The sequence below is a fragment of the Scyliorhinus torazame genome, chromosome 20 (assembly GCF_047496885.1).
Source record: "Scyliorhinus torazame isolate Kashiwa2021f chromosome 20, sScyTor2.1, whole genome shotgun sequence".
Lineage (NCBI taxonomy): Eukaryota > Metazoa > Chordata > Chondrichthyes > Carcharhiniformes > Scyliorhinidae > Scyliorhinus > Scyliorhinus torazame.
In genome coordinates this window covers 30,587,647-30,602,618 of record NC_092726.1, presented here as the reverse complement: position 1 = coordinate 30,602,618, position 14,972 = coordinate 30,587,647, and the positions used below count along the sequence as shown (strand labels likewise).

Below are 14,972 nucleotides of genomic sequence, written 5' to 3'. Positions count from 1 at the left end.
TTCCTCATTCTGAACCGTGGTGTCTTTTTCGGTGGAGGGTGTATGCACCTCCTCTCTGGTCGCCTTTTTAACTCCGCTGCTGATGATTTCAGCGTATGTCGCCCCGCGTTTCGGGCAGGCCCTGTAAAGATGGCCGGCCTCCCCACACAGGTTGCAGCACTTGTCTTCTTTGCAGTCCTTAGTCATGTGTCCCTCCTGCCTGCAGTTCTTGCAGAAGGTCACACTGCAGTTTGCGGCAACATGCCCCGTTTTGCCACAGGTGTGGCATACACGTGGCTGTCCCACGTAGTAGAGGTAGCCACGATTTACTCCAATAGCGAAATTGGAGGGGGGATGCAGGATGGCTCCGTTGCTGTCCGTTCTTAGGGTCACCTTGACCTGGTGCTCACTTGTCCAGATGCCGAAGGTGTCTTTCACTTGCACGCTGTCACTTTTCAGCTCAGCGTACCTGGCGAGGAACGTGAGCACATCAGATACAGGGACGTGGGGGTTGTACGTGTGCAGTGTAACAACCCGATTTCGCTGTGCCGGTAGCGTAAACAGAGGTTCCGCAGTCAGGATCGACAAGGGACTCTGGTTACCTTTTTCCTTGAAGACGTTCAAGAATTTGATGCACGCTGCGACGCTCTTGAAGGTGACATCAAAGAAACCATTCTTGGGGAAGTTTTGCAAGCAGAAGATCTCTGTTGCTTTAAACCCACAGCACTCGAGCAGCACCTTCTTCACGAAGTGTTTCCGGTCCAAAGGTGACTCTCCATCCGTTTTCTTCACTGTGACTCGGACAGTGTTTCGCACGCCCCAGCCTGGTGGTCGGGATGCAGCTGCATCCATAGCTCGTACGTTGGGTGTGAAACTGTATCAGCGTTAGGCCTAAACCCGAGGTTTAGGCCAGCATGTAGATCCACCAATAGCAGCCAAGCTCCAAACGTTTCTTCTTTGACGACTTCAATCCCTCCGAGTTCTCCAATCCACGATCGTCATCGAAATCCTCAGCTTCCCTCGATCAAATGAGACTACACTTGATCTGAGCCAAAAGGCCGAGAAGCGATAGCCCATATTTTCCGGCAATGGCTCTTGTCCTCCTCGTCCACCAACATTCAGGTGCACCTTGCTGCGCTCGACTGTGCTTTGGAACTTTTAGTCTACGCTCACTGTTGGTCAAGATACATCCAGCTTCGCCGAGCACGGTGGAGTCTGTGCATGCAGAACCAGTAAACACAACACGAAGACATCGTCTGGCAAGCCGTCCCCTGTCGTCACCAGATGAAATGGAGACGCTGTGAAGGCCCAGTGACACCCAACGGAGGGAGTCGAAGTAATCTCCACCTTTGCCGAACAAAGGGCAATCCGTGCAAGCAGCAAGTACTGGCGGAATCCAACAGAGGGCAATGTCTAGTCTCCCTGAGCTCCACCCTGGCGTGTTGGTCGTGGAGTCAGGAGAACGAAAAGAGACGCCGTGAAGGTGTACCTACATCCAAACAGGATGTCGTTCAGTCTGTCGCCACACTTCCCCGTTGTGCAGGATGAAGGGATGTGGTAACTGAAGTGAGGAGAAGGCAAGTCGGCATCCGAGTGTGAAGGTGAGTGGCCTGTAAAAAGCAGCAGGAAATCTGTGTGGCATATCAGCTGAAAACGGAGCCTGGCTGCCGCAAGTCCGCGAGTCCATCGGCTCGCAACATTCGTGCACGAAGCTCCCGCCAGCAGAAAAGCTAGCAATGCTTTGGAGCCTGAAAGGCCTTAAATTGGTCAGGATGAGACAACTGGACAAGAGAGAAAAGGGGAAGCCAGGTTTTGCGGCATTTTCTGCTTTTATACATTTTGCGCCCCAAAGCGGGGAGAGGGCACCATTCCTGGAAGCACTGCAAGACCAGGTTGATGCGTGGAGCGAAAGGAGCAAGCCCCTGAACCATCTCCGAGTCCTAAAAATCAATTTAATATTCGGTCCCCAGATGGAGGACATATCAGATATTAAACTGATAAGAACAGATATTACACTTGATCTGAGCCAAAAGGCCGAGAAGCGATGGCCCATATTTTCCGGCAATGGCTCTTGTCCTCCTCGTCCACCGACATTCAGGTGCACCTTGCTGCGCTCGACTGTGCTTTGGAACTTTTAGTCTACGCTCACTCTTGGACAAGAGACATCCAGCTTGGCCGAGCACGGTGGAGTCTGAGCATGCAGAACCAGTAAAACACAACAGGAAGACATCGTCTGGCAAGCCGTCCCCTGTCGTCACCAGATGAAATGGAGACGCTGTGAAGGCCCAGTGACACCCAACAGAGGGAGTCGAAGTCATCTCCACCTTTGCCGAACAAAGGGCAATCCGTGCAAACAGCAAGTACTGGCGGAATCCAACAGAGGGCAATGTCTAGTCTCCCTGAGCTCCACCCTGGCGTGTTGGTCGTGGAGTCAGGAGAACGAAAAGAGACGCCGTGTAGGTATACCTACATCCAAACAGGATACCGTTCAGTCTGTCGCAACAGTATCCCGTTGTGCAGGATGAAGGGATGTGGTAACTGAAGTGAGGAGAAGGCAAGTCGGCATCCGAGGGTGAGGGTGAGTGGCCTGTAAAAAGCAGCAGGAAATCTGTGCGGCATATCAGCTGAAAACGGAGCCTGGCTGCCGAAAGTCCTCGAGTCCATCGACTCGCAACATTAGTGCACGAAGCTCCCGCCAGCAGAAAAGCTAGCAATGCTTTGGAGCTTGAAATGCCTTAAATTGGTCAAGATGAAGCAACTGGACAACAGAGAAAAGGGGTAGGCAGGTTTTGCGGCATTTTCTGCTTTTATACATTTCCGCCCCAAAGCGGGGTGAAGGCACCATTCCTGGAAGCACTGCAAGCCCAGGTTGATGCGTGGAGCGGAAGGAGCAAGCCCCTGAACCATCTCCGAGTCCTAAAAATCAATTTAATATTCGGTCTCCATATTGAGGACATATCAGATATTAAACTGATAAGAACAGATTTTTTTTTTTTTTTTCAAAAAATATACTTTATTCATAAAAATTTATCATGAGCATTACAGAAACATTTCAAATTGTCTTGACTGTACATTTCCGGCAGGGTTACATGCTGCCTTGACTTTCTTTCATTCACTTTTGATATTGTCATACACATATCACTCTTTACATTACAATTCCTTCTGAAATATTTACAGTGGCATGTTGATTTTATACATTGGAGTGTTGGTTGCCCAGACCGAGGGGGCTTTACACTGTTACCCGCCCCTCGGTATACATTTGCTGGAAAGACTTTACACAGTGGTGTTTCCCCATTGCGCCTTGGCGGCAGCTGCCCCAAGCTTGAGTGCGTCCCTCAGCACGTAGTCCTGGACCTTGGAATGTGCCAGTCTGCAACACTCGGTCGAGGACAATTCTTTGCACTGGAAGATCAGCAAGTTTCGGGCAGACCAAAGAGCGTCTTTTACCGAGTTGATGACCTTCCAGCAGCAGTTGATATTTGTCTCGGTGTGTGTCCCTGGAAACAGTCCGTAGAGCACAGAGTCCTGTGTCACAGATCTGTTTGGGATAAACCTTGACAAATACCACTGCATGTCTCTCCAGACCTTCTTTGCAAAGGCACATTCCACAAGGAGGTGTGTGACCGTCTCATTTCCCCCACAGCCACTCCGAGAGCAGCGTGCATTGGCACAGAGCCTTCGGGTGTGCATGAAGAATCTGACAGGGAGGGCCCTTCTCACCACCAGCCAAGCTAGGTCTTGGTGCTTGTTTGAAAGTTCTGGTGATGAGGCGTTCTGCCAGATGACTCTGGCAGTCTGCTCAGGGAACAATCCAACGTCCTCCACGGTCTCTTTTTCCCTGAGGGCCTCGAGGACATTACGTGCTGACCACTGCTTCATTGCCTTGTGGTCAAAGGTGTTTTCCTTCAAAAACTTTTCCACAAAGGACAGGTGGTACGGTACGGTCCAACTACTTGGAGCGTTCCGCGGCAATGAGGCCAGGCCCATCCTTCGCAACACCGGGGACAGGTAGAACCTCAGTATGTAGTGACACTTGGTGTTTGCGTACTGGGGGTCCACGCTCAGCTTGATGCAGCTGGACACAAAGGTGGCCAACAGGATGAGGGAGGCGTTGGGTACGTTCCGCCCTCCCTTCTCCAGAGGTTTGTACATGGTGTCCCTTCGGACACGGTCCATCTTGGATCGCCAGATAAATTTGAAGATGGCCTGGGTGACTGCTGTGGCGTAGGGTCGGGTTATGGGCCAGACCTGCGCCACGTACAGTAGCACCGAGAGTACCTCACACCTGATGACCAGGGTTTTGCCCGCAATGGAGAGGGAGCGTTGCTCCCACCAGCCCAGTTTCTGTCTTACCTTTCCTATGCGCTCCTCCCAGTTTTTGGTGCACGCCCCAGCAGCTCCGAACCATATCCCCAGCACCTTCAGGTAATCTGACCTGACAGTGAAGGGGACAAAGGACCGGTCGGCCCAGTTCCCAAAGAACATGGCCTCGCTCTTGCCCCGGTTTACCTTGGCTCCAGAGGCCAGTTCAAACTGGTCGCAGGTGGTCAAGAGCCTGCGTACAGACGCAGGATCCGAGCAGAAGACGGCAACATCGTCCATGTACAGGGAGGCCTTGACTTGCATGCCTCCACTGCCTGGGATCGTCACTCCTCTTATACCCGGATCCCTCCTGATGGACTCGGCAAAAGGTTCTATGCAGCACACAAAAAGGGCAGAGGAGAGAGGGCAGCCCTGCCTGACTCCAGATCTGATCTGGAACTTTTCTGATTCCCACCCATTGATTGAGACTGCGCTATAGATGTTTGTGTAGAGCAGTTTGATTCAATTGCGAATTCCCTCCCCAAACCCCATTTTGGAGAGCACATCCATCATGTAGGTGTGCGATATTCTGTCAAAAGCCTTCTCCTGGTCAAGGCTGATGAGGCAAATGTCCACCCCCCTGTCCTGCACGTAGGCGATCGTATCCCTGAGTAGCGCGAGGCTATCAGAGATCTTCCTGCCGGGTACAGCACAGGTCTGGTCAGGGTGGATCACCGACTCCAGAGCAGACCTGACCCGATTGGCGATGACCTTGGCTAGAATTTTGTAGTCCACATTCAACAGTGAAATGGGTCGCCAATTTCGAATTTCTTCCCTTTCCCCCTTCTGCTTGTAGATGAGGGTGATGATGCCTTTCCTCATGGACTCTGACATGCTGCCTTCCAGAAGCATACTCTCGTACACTTCCAGCAGGTCTGGGCCCATCCAGTCCCACAGAGCCGAATACAACTCAACCGGTAAGCCGTCGCTTCCGGGAGTTTTACTCGTCTCGAAGGACTTGGCGGCCTTTGTCAGCTCGTCCAGAGTTAGTGGTTTGTCCAGGTTTTCCAGCTCGCTGTCGCCTCTGACCTCCGTGATAGTCGACAGGAAGGTCTGGGAAACAGTGCTATCTGTTGGCTTCAGGTCATACAGTCCGGCATAAAAGGATTGGCTGATCCTCAGGATGTCAGATTGCGATGACTTTTCAGAGCCATCTTCTTCCTTCAGGCTGCTGATCACAGAGGTCTCTCTGTGCACCTTTTGGAAGAAGAAGCGTGAGCACTTTTCGTCCTGCTCCACAGAGCGGACTCTGGAACGGAAGATAACCTTGGAGGCCTCCGAGGTGTAGAGCGAGGCTTGCTGGCTCTTCACCTCTTGGAGATCCTCCTTGACATCCACCCCCATCGACTTCAGCTGGAGCAAATTTTGCATACTTTTCTGGAGCCTGGACATGACCCCTCGTCTCTCTCTCACCTTTTGAACGCCCTTGAGGATGAAAAACTTCTTGATATTCCCCGTGATTGCTTCCCACCAGAGATGTGGGGCCTCAAAGAGGGGTTTCACGGTTCTCCAACCTTTGTAATCCCTCCTGAGTTCCTCGATGTTCTCAGGGGTCAGCAGTTTTACATTTAGCTTCCACGTCCCCCTGCCTACCCCCTGGTCTTCCTGCAGGTGGCAGTCGGCCAGTAGGAGGCAGTGGTCAGGGAAGAACACCGGCGTTACGTCGGTGGACCTGACCGTGAAAGCTCGGGACACAAAAAAGACGTTTATCCTGGAGCGGACGGACCCTCTGGCCGTGACCATGTGTATCTACGCTGCGCGCCGTCTGCAGGGTTGCTGCAGACGTCGAGCAGCTTGGCGTCTTTTACCGTTTCCATCAGGAGTCTGGACGTAGCGTCTAGTTTGCTGTCGGCTCTGCTGGATCGTCCAGCCGCATCGATGATGCAGTTGAAGTCACCACCCAGGATGACCGGCTTGGAGGTGGCCAACAGCAGTGGGAGTTGCTGAAGAACTGCCAGCCGCTCACTTTTTACGGCCGGGGCGTACACATTAATAAATCTGAGAGGGGTGTTTTTGTATTTCACGTCTGCTACGAGGAGGCGCCCGCCCACCACCTCCTTAACGTCGGAGATGGTGAATTTGCCTCCCCGCAGCAGAATACCCAGGCTGGAGGAGCGGCAGTCGTTTCCTCCTGACCAGATGGATGGCCCGTGGGACCACCAGCTCGACCAGCGCCTGTAGTTGCTGAGGTGCGGAATTCCGCACTCCTGCAGGAACAGTAGGTCAGCTTTTACATTTGCCAAATAGTTGAGTGTGGCTACACACCGCGAAGTATCTTTGATGCTTCGCACATTTATGGATGCAATTTTTAAACCCATTATAAAAAGATAGATTTACCAGTCTCAAGAGTCCAGAGTCTATACAGTTGGCTGTTCCAGCTGTTGAATGTTCCCCAGCATGCCGGTGGTGCTCGCAAACTTTAGCACAGTTGCAGGGCTGAGAAAACTGTTCTGGTCCGTACTGGCCCAGTGATTTTGATGCAGATGCAATGGGGGGGTGGTGTAGCCCTGGGGTTCGTCGTGGCAGTCAGTAGGTGTTGGGGTTGCAGGCCGGTCTTCACCAGGGTTGTTGCTGCTCGTTGCTATCGGGGGTTGGTCTGTGACCTTGTTTTCTTCCCGGTCGGTGGTCTGGGGGGTCTGTGCCTTCCGTTCCACGTTGGTGCTTTGCCTCTTTATCTGAGGCCGATTCTTGTCCTGTTTTCCCTCATCGGATGAGGTGTCGGCACTAAGTGCGCCGGCTGAGAGGTGTCGCTTTTTGCCACTACCCCTCAGGGGGTTCTTCAGTTTGTTTTTTTGTTTTCTCTTTCGTTTGTCCCTGTTCACGATTTCCCAGGGCTCTTTATTCTTTGTCCCATCCTCTTCCTCTTCCATTGAGTGTTCCTCATCAGATGGGGCTGGGGTTGGGTTGTCAGGAGGTGCTGGGGCCTCCTCTTTTTGTTGGGGGCCCTTCTGTTGCTTTTCCTCATTCTGAACCGTGGCGTCTTTTTCGGTGGAGGGTGTATGTTCCTCCTCTCTGGTCGCCTTTTTGACTCCACTGCTGATGATCTGTGCATATGTCGCCCCGCGTTTCGGGCAGGCCCTGTAAAGATGGCCGGCCTCCCCACACAGGTTGCAGCACTTGTCTTCCTTGCAGTCCTTAGTCATGTGTCCCTCCTGCCTGCAGTTCTTGCAGAAGGTCACACTGCAGTTTGCGGCAACATGCCCCATTTTGCCACAGGTGTGGCATACTCGTGGCTGTCCCACGTAGTAGAGGTAGCCACGATTTACTCCAATAGCGAAATTGGAGGGGGGATGCAGAATGGCTTCGTTGCTGTCCATTCGTAGGGTCACCTTGACCTGGTGCTCACTTGTCCAGATGCCGAAGGTGTCTTTCACTTGCACGCTGTCACTTTTCAGCTGAGCGTACCTGGCGAGGAACGTGAGCACATCAGACACAGGGACGTGGGGGTTGTACGTGTGCAGTGTAACAACCCGATTTCGCTGTGCCGGTAGCGTAAACAGAGGCTCCGCAGTCAGGATCGACAGGGGACTCTGGTTACCTTTTTCCTTGAAGACGTTCAAGAATTTGATGCACGCTGCGACGCTCTTGAAGGTGACATCAAAGAAACCATTCTTGGGGAAGTTTTGCAAGCAGAAGATCTCTGTTGTTTTAAACCCACAACACTCGAGCAGCACCCTCTTCACGAAGTGTTTCCGGTCCAAAGGTGACTCTCCCTCCGTTTTCTTTACTGTGACTCGGACAGTGTTTCGCACTACCCAGCCTGGTGGTCGGGATGCAGCTGCATCCATAGCTCGTACGTTGGGTGTGAAACTGTATCGGCGTTAGGCATAAACCCGAGGTTTAGGCCAGCATGTAGATCCACCAATAACAGCCAAGCTCCAAACGTTTCCTCTTTGCCGACTTCAATCCCTCCGAGTTGTCCAATACACGATCGACATGGAAATCCTCAGCTTCTCTCGATCAAATGAGACTGCACTTGATTTTAGCCAAAAGGCCGAGAAGCGATCGCCCATATTTTCCGGCAATGGCTCTTGTCCTCCTCGTCCACCGACATTCAGGTGCACCTTGCTGCGCTCGACTGTGCTTTGGAACTTTTAGTCTCCGCTCACTGTTGATCAAGAGACATCCAGCTTGGCCGAGCACGGTGGAGTCTGTGCATGCAGAACCAGTAAAACACAACACGAAGACTTCCTCTGGCAAGCCGTCCCCTGTCGTCACCAGATGAAATGGAGACGCTCTGAAGGCCCAGTGACACCCAACGGAGGGAGTCGAAGTCATCTCCAGCTTTGCCGAACAAAGGGCTATCCGTGCAAGCAGCAAGTACTGGCGGTATCCAACAGGGGGCAATGTCTAGTCTCCCTGAGCTCCACAATAGCGTGTTGGTCGTGGAGTCAGGAGAACGAAAAGAGACGCCGTGAAGGTATACCTACATCCAAACAGGATGCCGTTCAGTCTGTCGCCACACTTCCCCGTTGTGCAGGATGAAGGGATGTGGTAACTGAAGTGAGGAGAAGGCAAGTCGGCATCCGAGGGTGAGGGTGAGTGGCCTGTAAAAAGCAGTAGGAAATCTGTGCTGCATATCAGCTGAAAACGGAGCCTGGCTGCCGAAAGTCCTCGAGTCCATCGGCTCGCAACATGAGTGCACGAAGCTCCCGCCAGCAGAAAAGCTAGCAATGCTTTGGAGCTTGAAATGCCTTAAATTGGTCAGGATGAGGCAACTGGATAACAGAGAAAAGGGGTAGGCAGGTTTTGCGGCATTTTCTGCTTTTATACATTTTCGCCCCAAAGCGGGGTGAAGGCACCATTCCTGGAAGCACTGCAAGACCAGGTTGATGCGTGGAGCGGAAGGAGCAAGCCCCTGAATCATCTCCCAGTCCTAAAAATCAATTTAATATTCGGTCCCCAGATTGAGGACATATCAGATATTAAACTGATAAGAACAGATTTTTTTTTTTCCAAAAAAATATACTTTATTCATAAAACTTTATCATGAGCATTACAGAAACATTTCAAATTGTCTTGACTGTACATTTCCGGCAGGGTTACATGCTGCCTTGACTTTCTTTCATTTAATTTTGATATTGTCGTACACATATCACTCTTTACATTACAATTCCTTCTTAAATATTTACAGTGGCATGTTTGTTTTATACATTGGAGTGTTGGTTGCCCAGACCGAGGGGCTTTACACTGTTACGCGCCCCTTGGTGTACATTTGCTGGAAAGACTTTACACAGTGGTCTTTCCCCATTGCGCCTTGGCGGCAGCTGCCCCAAGCTTGAGTGCGTCCCTCAGCACGTAGTCCTGGACCTTGGAATGTGCCAGTCTGCAACACTCGGTCGATGACAATTCTTTGCACTGGAAGATCAGCAAGTTTCGGGCAGACCAAAGAGCGTCTTTTACCGAGTTGATGACCTTCCAGCAGCAGTTGATATTTGTCTCGGTGTGTGTCCCTGGAAACAGTCCGTAGAGCACAGAGTCCTGTGTCACTGATCTGTTTGGGATAAACCTTGACAAATACCACTGCATCTCTCTCCAGACCTTCTTTGCAAAGGCACATTCCACAAGGAGGTGTGTGACCGTCTCATTTCCCCCACAGCCACTCCGAGGGCAGCGTGCATTGTTGCAGAGCCTTCGGGTGTGCATGAAGAATCTGACAGGGAGGGCCTTTCTCACCACCAGCCAAGCTAGGTCTTGGTGCTTGTTTGAAAGTTCTGGTGATGAGGCGTTCTGCCAGATGACTCTGGCAGTCTGCTCAGGGAACCATCCAACGTCCTCCACGGTCTCCTTTTCCCTGAGGGCCTCGAGGACATTACGTGCTGACCACTGCTTCATTGCCTTGTGGTCAAAGGTGTTTTACTTCAAAAACTTTTCCACGAAGAACAGGTGGTACGGTCCGGTCCAACTACTTGGAGCGTTCCGCGGCAATGAGGCCAGGCCCATCCTTCGTAACACCGGGGACAGGTAGAACCTCAGTATGTAGTGAAACTTGGTGTTTGCATACTGGGGGTCCACGCACAGCTTGATGCAGCTGGACACAAAGGTGGCCAACAGGATGAGGGAGGCGTTGGGTACGTTCCGCCCTCCCTTCTCCAGAGGTTTGTACATGGTGTCCCTTCGGACACGGTCCATCTTGGATCGCCAGATAAATTTGAAGATGGCCCGGGTGACTGCTGTGGCCTAGGGTCGGGTTATGGGCCAGACCTGCGCCACGTACAGTAGCACCGAGAGTACCTCACACCTGATGACCAGGGTTTTGCCCGCAATGGAGAGGGAGCGTTGCTCCCACCAGCCCAGTTTCTGTCTTACCTTTCCTATGCGCTCCTCCCAGTTTTTGGTGCACGCCCCAGCAGCTCCGAACCATATCCCCAGCACCTTCAGGTAATCTGACCTGACAGTGAAGGGGACAAAGGACCGGTCGGCCCAGTTCCCAAAGAACATGGCCTCGCTCTTGCCCCGGTTTACCTTGGCTCCCGAGGCCAGTTCAAACTGGTCGCAGGTGGTCAAGAGCCTGCGCACAGACGCAGGATCCGAGCAGAAGACGGCAACGTCGTCCATGTACAGGGAGGCCTTGACTTGCATGCCTCCACTACCTGGAATCGTCACTCCTCTTATGCCCGGATCCCTCCTGATGGACTCGGCAAAAGGTTCTATGCAGCACACAAAAAGGGCAGAGGAGAGAGGGCAGCCCTGCCTGACACCAGATTTGATCTGGAACTTTTCTGATTCCCAGCCATTGATTGAGACTGCGCTATAGATGTTTGTGGAGAGCAGTTTGATCCAATTGCGAATTCCCTCCCCAAACCCCATTTTGGAGAGCACATCCATCATGTAGGTGTGTGATATTCTGTCAAAAGCCTTCTCCTGGTCAAGGCTGATGAGGCAAGTGTCCACCCCCCTGTCCTGCACGTAGGCGATCGTATCCCTGAGTAGCGCGAGGCTATCAGAGATCTTTCTGCCGGGTACAGCACAGGTCTGGTCAGGGTGGATCACCGACTCCAGAGCAGACCTGATCCGATTGGCGATGACCTTGGCTAGAATTTTGTAGTCCACATTCAACAGTGAAATGGGTCGCCAATTTCGAATTTCTTCCCTTTCCCCCTTCTGCTTGTAGATGAGGGTGATGATGCCTTTCCTCATGGACTCTGACATGCTGCCTTCCAGAAGAATACTCTCGTACACTTCCAGCAGGTCTGGGCCCATCCAGTCCCACAGAGCCGAATACAACTCAACCGGTAAGCCGTCGCTTCCGGGAGTTTTACTCGTCTCGAAGGACTTGGCGGCCTTTGTCAGCTCGTCCAGAGTTAGTGGTTTGTCCAGGTTTTCCAGCTCGCTGTCGCCTATGACCTCCGTGATAGTCGACAGGAAGGTCTGGGAAACAGTGCTATCTGTTGGCTTCAGGTCATACAGTCCGGCATAAAAGGATTGGCTGATCCTCAGGATGTCAGACTGCGATGACTTTTCAGAGCCATCTTCTTCCTTCAGGCTGCTGATCACAGAGGTCTCTCTGTGCACCTTTTGGAAGAAGAAGCGTGAGCACTTTTCGTCCTGCTCCACGGAGCGGACTCTGGAACGGAAGATAACCTTGGAGGCCTCCGAGGCTTGCTGGCTCTTCACCTCTTGGAAATCCTCCTTGACATCCACCCCCATCGACTGCAGCTGGAGCAAATTTTGCATACTTTTCTGGATCCTGGACATGACCCCTCGTCTCTCTCTCACCGTTTGAACGCCCTTGAGGATGAAAAACCTCTTGATATTCCCCTTGATTGCTTCCCACCAGAGATGTGGGGCCTCAAAGAGGGGTTTCACGGTTCTCCAACCTTTGTAATCCCTCCTGAGTTCCTCGATGTTCTCAGGGGTCAGCAGTTTTACATTTAGCTTCCATGTCCCCCTGCCTACCCCCTGGTCTTCCTGCAGGTGGCAGTCGGCCAGTAGGAGGCAGTGGTCAGAGAAGAACACCGGCGTTACGTCGGTGGACCTGACCGTGAAAGCTCGGGACACAAAAAAGAAGTCTATCCTGGAGCGGACGGACCCGTCTGGCCATGACCATGTGTATCTACGCTGCGCGCCGTCTGCAGGGTTGATGCAGACGTCGAGCAGCTTGGCGTCTTTTACCGTTTCCATCAGGAGTCTGGACGTAGCGTCTAGTTTGCTGTCGGCTTTGCTGGATCGTCCAGCCGCATCGATGATGCAGTTGAAGTCACCACCCAGGATGACCGGCTGGGAGGTGGCCAACAGCAGTGGGAGTTGCTGAAGGACTGCCAGCCGCTCACTTTTTACGGCCGGGGCGTACACATTAATAAGTCTGAGAGGGGTGTTTTTGTATTTCACGTCTGCTACGAGGAGGCGCCCGCCCACCACCTCCTTAACGTCAGAGATGGTGAAGTTGCCTCCCCGCAGCAGAATACCCAGGCCGGAGGAGCGGCAGTCGTTTCCTCCTGACCAGATGGATGGTCCGTGGGACCACCAGCTCGAGCAGCGCCTGTAGTTGCTGAGGTGCGGAATTCCGCACTCCTGCAGGAACAGTAGGTCAGCTTTTGCATTTGCCAAATAGTTGAGTGTGGCTACAGACCGCGAAGTATCTTTGATGCTTCGCACATTTATGGATGCAATTTTTAAACCCATTATAAAAAGGTAGATTTACCAGTCTCAAGAGTCCAGAGTCTATACAGTTGGCTGTTCCAGCTGTTGAATGTTCCCCAGCATGCCGGTAGTGCTCGCAAACTTTAGCACAGGTGCAGGGCTGAGGAAGCTGTTCTGGTCCATACTGGCCCCGTGGTTTTGATGCAGATGCATTGGGGTGGGGGGTGTATTCCTGGGGTTCGTCGTGGCAGACAGTAGGTGTTGGGGTTGCAGGCCGGTCTTCACCTGGGTTGTTGCTGCTCGTTACTATCGGGGTTTGGTCTGTGACCTTGTTTTCTTCCCGGTCGGTGGTCTGGAGGGTCTGTGCCTCCCGTTCCACGTTGGTGCTTTGTCTGTTTATTTGAGGCCGATTCTTGTCCTGTTTTCACTCATCGGATGAGGTGTCGGCGCTAAGTGCGCCGGCTGAAAGTTGTCGCTTTTTGCCACTACCCCTCGGGGGGTTCTTCAGTTTGTTTTTTTGTTTCCGCTTTCGTTTGTCCCTGTTCACTGTTTCCCAGGGCTCTTTATTCTTTGTCCCATCCTCTTCCTCTTCCATTGAGTGTTCCTCATCAGATGGGGCTGGGGCTGGGTTGTCAGGAGGTGCTGGGGCCTCCTCTTTTTGTTGGGGGCCCTTCTGTTGCTTTTCCTCATTCTGAGCCGTGCTGTCTTTTTCGGTGGAGGGTGTATGCTCCTCCTCTCTGGTCGCCTTTTTAACTCCGCTGCTGATGATTTGAGCGTATGTCGCCCCGCGTTTCGGGCAGGCCCTGTAAAGACGGCCGGCCTCCCCACACAGGTTGCAGTACTTGTCTTCCTTGCATTCCTTAATCATGTGTCACTCCTGCCTGCAGTTTTTGCAGAAGGTCACACTGCAGTTTGCTGCAACATGCCCCGTTTTGCCACAGGTGTGGCATACTCGTGGCTGTCCCACGTAGTCGAGGTAGCCACGACTTACTCCAATAGCGAAATTGGAGGGGGGATGCAGGATGGTTCATTTGCTGTCTGTTCATAGAGTCACCTTGACCTGGTGCTCACTTGTCCAGATGCCGAAGGTGTCTTTCACTTGCACGCTGTCACTTTTCAGTTCAGCGTACCTGGCGAGGAACGTAGGCACATCAGACACAGGGACGTGGGGGTTGTACGTGTGCAGTGTAACAACCCGATTTCGCTGCGACGGTAGCGTAAACAGAGGATCCGCAGTCAGGATCGACAAGGGACTCTGGTTACCATTTTCCTTGAAGACAATCAAGAATTTGATGCACGTTGCGACGCTCTTGAAGGTGACATCAAAACAAACATTGTTGGGGAAGTTTTGCAAGCAGAAGATCTCTGTTGCTTTAAACCCTCAACACTCGAGCAGCACCCTCTTCACGAAATGTTTCCTGTCCACAGGTGACTCTCCTTCCGTTTTCTTCACTGTGACTCGGACAGTGTTTCGCACTCCCCAGCCTGGTGGTCGGGATGCAGCTGCATCCATAGCTCGTACGTTGGGTCTGAACTGTATCGGCGTTAGGCCTAAACCAGAAGTTTAGGCCAGTATGTAGATCCACCAATAGCAGCCGGGCTCCAAACGTTTCCTCTTTGACGACTTCAATCCCTCCGAGTTCTCCAATCCACGATCGTCATCGAGATCCTCAGCTTCCCTCGATCAAATGAGACTACACTTGATCTCAGCCAGAAGGCCGAGAAGCGATAGCCAATATTTTCCGGCTATGGCTCTTGTCCTCCTCGTCCACCGACATTCAGGAGCACCTTGCTGCGCTCGACCGTGCTTTGGAACTTTTAGTCTACGGTCACTGTTGGTCAAGAGACCTCCAGCTTGGCCGAGCACGGTGGAGTCTGTGCATGCAGAACCAGTAAAACACAACAGGAAGACATCGTCTGGCAAGCCGCCCCCTGTCGTCACCAGATTAAATGGAGACGCTGTGAAGGCCCAGTGACACCCAACGGAGGGAGTCGAAGAAATCTCCACCTTTGCCGAACAAAGGGCAATCCGTGCAAGCAGCAAGTAC

At 52.5% G+C, this 14,972-nt stretch overlaps 1 non-coding gene and 2 pseudogenes across 1 annotated transcript; all 3 read right to left on the bottom strand.

Annotated features, from left to right (window-relative positions):
* Positions 1 to 1,834: 1,834 nt before the first annotated feature.
* LOC140397573 (U2 spliceosomal RNA) lies at positions 1,835 to 2,025 on the bottom strand. Its single transcript, XR_011937007.1, has one exon. It is a non-coding gene; the product is annotated as a U2 spliceosomal RNA (small nuclear RNA).
* Positions 2,026 to 2,810: 785 nt separating this feature from the next.
* LOC140397281 (U2 spliceosomal RNA) lies at positions 2,811 to 2,989 on the bottom strand (annotated as a pseudogene).
* Positions 2,990 to 9,132: 6,143 nt separating this feature from the next.
* LOC140397136 (U2 spliceosomal RNA) lies at positions 9,133 to 9,308 on the bottom strand (annotated as a pseudogene).
* Between the last annotated feature and the right edge of the window lie 5,664 nt (positions 9,309 to 14,972).